This window comes from Hyla sarda, chromosome 10, assembly GCF_029499605.1.
Source record: "Hyla sarda isolate aHylSar1 chromosome 10, aHylSar1.hap1, whole genome shotgun sequence".
NCBI classification, from domain to species: Eukaryota; Metazoa; Chordata; class Amphibia; order Anura; family Hylidae; genus Hyla; species Hyla sarda.
In genome coordinates, this window is record NC_079198.1 from 50,391,044 (window position 1) to 50,397,043 (window position 6,000).

The window sequence follows — 6,000 nt, forward strand, 5'->3', positions numbered from 1 at the left end:
GCCTGTACCTATTGTGGGGGAACTCTGGTGCCAGCCAGTGACAGCTATGTTGATTAGCATCCAACTTTACTAGGAAAAGATAAAACCGAGAGAAAACATATTCATAAAAATGCTGTACTTTTATCTATAAAATCCTTGCATTAATTTTATAAAGATCTATTCTTATATTTATACATTTTATCCTGTTATGAACTCGCCATAATGTCTTGCAGGCAAGCTCCAAGCATCTTTCTCTGTAACATCTACAGCATGAAACCAGAGAGGAAAGGGTTACAGAGTAGAGTTGTCTGACAGCTCATGCTCCTCCCAACTCAGAGCAGACACCGTGAGGGAGACAGACAGACACGCCCCCTCCAGTCTGCACAATGAAAAAGTTACTGAGCAACAGATAAATTCTTATATCTCTGGAAATAAAGATCCTAGAGACAAAAAACATATATGTAGACGATCAGGATTAGGGCCGGGTAACGTCGCTCTTTTTTGAATTTTTTTTTGGAACTATGATAGGTATGCTTTAACACCCCACAGGTGATTGACGAACTTTCGTTAAAGTGGGACGTGAAAATTAAAAAGATTATTTTTAACACTAAAATGCTGGTGTTACCCTAAACTTTTCATTTTCACAAGGAGTAATAGGAGAAAATGCCCCAAAAAAATTGTAACCCCATTTCTCTCGAGTAAGGAAATACCTCATATGTGGATGTAAAGTGATCTGCGGGTGCACTAGAGGGTTTTCAGGATCCGGACTGGCGGCTGGTGAGGACACTGGAGGTGGATCCTCTAGATCAGAGAGGTGATGGCGTTCTAAGTAGTTACTGGGGGATCGGTTCTAAGTAGTTACTGGTGTTCACCAGAGCCCGCCGCAAAGCGGGATGGACTTGCTGCGGCGGTAACTACCAGGTTGTGTCCCTCAGTAGCGACTCAACCTCTCTGGCAGCTGAGACTGGCATGGTACACAAGGACTAGACAGAGGCGAGGTCAGACGTAGCAGAAGGTCAGGGCAAGGTTTGTAGTCAGGGCAACGGCTGAAGATCTGGGTACACAGGCAAGGGAACACACTAAATGCTTTCTCAAGGCACAAGGCAACAAGAGCCGGCGAAGACGGGAAGGGGCAGTGGGTTTTTATAGCAATGGAGGTGATTGAACTTGATTGGGCCAGGCACCAATTAATGGTGCACTGGCCCTTTAAATTTCAGAGAGCCGGCACGCGTGCCGGGAAGGGACAGAAGGAGGACGGGGCAGGTAAGCAGAATGGGATGCGACCCGCGGGCAGCGAGTCTGACCGGGGCGCTGCTAACAGAAGATGAACGCCGAGAGGTACTCCTTGGGTCTCCCCCTCTTTTTAGAACCCAAAAATGTATAAATGAGTTCCTTGTCCAAGATATTGGCTTCAGGTTCCCAAGACCTCTCTTCGGGGCCACAATTCTCCCAATCAACCAGAATTTTTTTTTTTACCTCGGATGACCTTGGAGGCGAGGATCTCTTTCACTGAGAAGACATCAGAGGACCCAGTGACAGGAGCAGGAGCGGTGACCTTGGGGGAATAACTGTTAAGTATGAGAGGTTTGAGAAGAGAAGCAGGGAAAGAGTTAGGAATGCGAACAGAAGAAGGAAGATGGAGCTTGTAGGAAACGGAATTGATATGATTTTTGATCTTAAAAGGCCCGAGGTAACGAGGACCCAGGTTGTAGCTAGGGACCCGGAACCGAATGTATTTGGCAGAGAGCCATACTTTGTCACCAGGGGCAAAGACAGGAGTTCTTCTCTTCTTATCTGCATGTCTCTTCATGCGAGACGAGGCCAGTGAGAGCGACTTTTGAGTCTCTCTCCAGATAGATGAGAAGTCCTGAGTTAACTCATCTACTGCAGGAACTCCAGATGAAGTGGGAATGGGGAGGGGGGGGAGGGCAGCGGGTGACGGCCGTACACTACAAAGAATGGTGATTTGGTGGAAGACTCAGAATTCTTGAAATTGTACGAGAATTCGGCCCAGGGCAGCAGGTCAACCCAATCATCTTGGCGGGAGGAGACAAAATGTTGCAGGTAGTCACCAAGAATTTGGTTCACTCTCTCCACTTGTCCATTGGAGTGAGGGTGATAGGCGGACGAGAAATTCAATTTGATCTTTAATTGAGTGCAGAGTGCTCTCCAAAATTTTGAGATAAATTGAACGCCTCTATCAGAGACGATATGCGTGGGAAGCCTGTGGAGACGAAAAATGTGCAGAAAAAATTGCTTCGCCAACTGTGGCGCAGAAGGAAGGCCCGGAAGCGGGACAAAATGAGCCATTTTGGAAAAACGATCAACGACCACCTAAATGACGGAGTTGCCATGAGATGAAGGAAGGTCCGTGATGAAGCCCATGGCTATGTGGGACCATGTTCAGGCACCGGCAGGGGGTGGAGAAAACCTGCAGGCTTCTGGCGTGGAGTTTTAGCACGTGCACATACAGTACAGGCCCGTACGAAATCAGTCATATCTTTTTCCAGGGAAGACCACCAGTAGTGTCTAGAAATTAACTGTATGGATTTTTTTATTCCGGCGTGACCAGCCAGATGGGAGGAATGACCCCATTTGAGAGTCTTGAGGCGAAGACATGGAGGAACATACGTTTTTCCTGGAGGAACTGGCACCAGAGAAGCAGGAGCAGAAGAGATCAGGCACTCAGGAGGTATGATGTGCTGAGGAAGGGTCTCGGCTTCGGAGGCATCGGTGGAACGTGATAAGGCATGTGCCCTGATATTCTTGTTTGCAGGACGAAAATTAATCTGAAAATTGAAGCGGGCAAAGAACAATGACCGCCTGGCGAGGATTTAAACGCTGGGCGGACTGGAGATAGGACAGATTTTTATGATCTGTATAGATGGTGATAGGATGAAGGGGCCCTTCCAAGAGATGTCTCCATTCTTCAAGTGCCAACTTGATGGCCAACAGTTCACGGTCTCCTATAGAATAGTTTTTTTCAGGAGACGAAAAGGTTTTAGAGAAAAAAACGCAAGTGACTTTTTTTCCCTTAGCGGTTCTTTGAAGGACGGCCCCGGCTCCTACTGAAGAGGTGTCAACCTCAAGGAAGAAAGGCTTCAGTGGATCCGGTCTAGACAAAACTGGTGCAGAAGCGAAGGTGGCCTTAAGGCAAGTAAAAGCTTCATCCGCTTGGGAAGGCCAGGACCTCGGATTAGCGTTTTTCTTAGTCAGCGCCACAATAGGAGCAATGATGGTGAAGTGGGGAATGAACTGACGATAGTAGTTGGCGAATCCGAGGAAGCGCTGGATAGCACAAAGTCCAGAGGGGCGTGGCCAATCCAAGACCGCAGAGAGCTTGTCAGGATCCATTTGAAGACCCTGTCCATAGACCAGGTATCCCAGGAAAGGAAGACCACTGCGTTCAAAAAGGCATTTTTCTAACTTGGCGTAAAGACGGTTTACACGAAGGCGCAGGAGCACTTGACGGACATGGAGCCGGTGTTCGTCAAGGTTGGAGGAGAAAATTAGGATGTCATCTAGGTAGACAACTACACAGGTATACAGTAAGTCCCGAAAGATTTCGTTGACAAAATCTTGAAAGACTGCAGGGGCATTGCAAAGTCCAAATGGCATGACAAGATATTCGAAGTGGCCATCACGGGTGTTAAAAGCGGTTTTCCACTCATCTTCTTCACGAATTCTGATGAGATTATAGGCGCCCCTGAGGTCAAGCTTAGTAAAAACTCTTGCTCCGTGCAGACGGTCAAAGAGCTCAGAGATGAGAGGCAAAGGGTAGCGGTTCTTTACCGTAATTTTATTGAGGCCACGATAGTCTATGCAGGGGCGTAGTGAACCATCCTTCTTGGCAACGAAGAAGAACCCCGCTCCGGCTGGTGAAGAAGACTTCCTAATAAAACCTCTCCTAAGATTTTCCTGAATGTATTCAGACATGTCCTTGGTCTCTGGAGCGGAGAGAGGATAAATTCTGCCACGGGGCGGTGTGGTACCAGGGAGCAAATCAATAGGACAGTCGTAGGGTCTATGTAGTGGCAAGACCTCTGCTTGCTTTTTACTAAAGACGTCAGCGTAGTCCTAGTAGGCCTTAGGAAGGCCAGGCAATGGAGTAGTGATGGGGACTTGGCTCATTGGCACTGGCTTAAGGCAACGTTTGTGGCAGGAGGCGCCCCAGGACTTAATGTCCCCAGTTGTCCAGTCGAGGGTAGGAGTGTGACGCTGGAGCCAGGGCAAGCCAAGCAAAATGTCCGAGGTAGAATTCGGCAAAACAAAGAATTCAATCTTTTCTTCATGGAGAACTCCAATGATCACGAGCAAGGGTTCTGTGCGGTAACGCATGGTGCATTCCAGATTCTCTCCGTTTACAAATGAGATAAAGAAGGGTTTAATAAGACGGATAACTGGAATGTTAAATCTGTTGCTGAACGAGGCTTCAATAATGTTTCCTGCAGAACCAGAGTCCAGGAAGGCCACTGCAGAGAAGGAGGAGTTAGCAGATGGAGAAATCTGCACTGGAATAGTCAGGCATGGAGAGGAGAAATTCACACCTAGTAACGCCTCTCCCACATTAACTAGGTGCGTGCGTTGACGCGGAGGGTGAACAGGGCAGTCTTTAAGGAAATGTTCAGTACTGGCACAGTACAAGCACAGATTTCCATTTCTGCAGCGAGTCCTCTCTTCTTGGGTCAGGCGAGACCGGTCCACTTGCATAGCCTCCTCGGCGGGGGCACAGGGGTAGGTTGCAGAGAGCTCTGGAAGAGAGGTGCCGAGCGAGGAAACCGCCTGGTGTGAACAAGATCCTTTTCTTAGCGGAGCTCCTGGCGTCTTTACGTGAAACGCATGTCTATGCGGGTGGCCAACTAGATGTGTTCAGGCAAAGTAGCAGGAATTTCTCGTGCAGCCAGAACATCTTTGATGTGGCTGGATAAACCTTTCTTGAAGGTCGCTTAGAGGGCCTCGTTGTTCCAAGCTAGCTCAGAGGCGAGGGTACGGAATTGGATAGCATATTCGCCCACAGAAGAGCTCCCTTGGACGAGATTCAGAAGAGCCTTCTCGGCAGAGGAGGCCCGGGCTGGTTCCTCAAAGACGCTGCGTACTTCGGAGAAAAGGACTGGACGGAAGCAGTGGCAGGATCGTTGCGGTCCCACAGCAGTGTGGCCCAGGACAAGGCCTTTCCAGATAACAAACTGACCACGAAAGCCACCTTCGACCGTTCTGTGGGGAACTGGTCCGACATAATTTCAAGGTGCAGGGAACATTGGGACAGGAATCCCCGGCACATCTTAGAGTCCCTGTCAAATTTCTCCGGAAGAGACAAGCGCACTCTAGAGGAAGTTGCAGCAACTCAGAGTGGAGGAGAAGCTGGAGCTGGCGGAGGAGATGGTTGACGCTGGGCAGGCAGAAGCTGCTGGAGCATGGCGGTCAACTGCGTCAGCTGTTGTCCTTGTTGGGCGATCTGCTGGGACTGCTGGGCAACAATGGTAGTGAGATCAGCAAGACTCGGCAGCGGCACCTCAGCGGGATCCATGGCCGGATCTACTGTCAGGGTCCGGACTGGCGGCTGGTGAGGACACTGAAGGTGGATCCTCTGGACCAGAGAGGCGATGGTGCGGGTCATACTGGGGGATCGGTTCTAAGTAGTTACTGGTGTTCACCAGAGCCTGCCGCAAAGCGGGATGGACTTGCTGCGGCGGTAACTACCAGGTCGTGGCACTCGGTAGCGACTCTACCTCTCTGGCAGCTGAGACTGGCATGGTACACAAGGACTAGACAGAGGCGAGGTCAGACGTAGCAGAAGGTCAGGGCAGGTGGCAAGGTTCGTAGTCAGGGGCAACGGCAGAAGATCTGGGTACACAGGCAAGGGAACACACTAAACGCTTTCTCAGGGCACAAGGCAACAAGATCCGGTGAGGACAGGAAGGGGTTTTTATAGCAATGAAAGTGATTGCACTTGATTGGGCCAGGCACCAATTAATGGTGCACTGGCCCTTTAAATTTCAGAGAGCCGGCGCGCGCACTCCC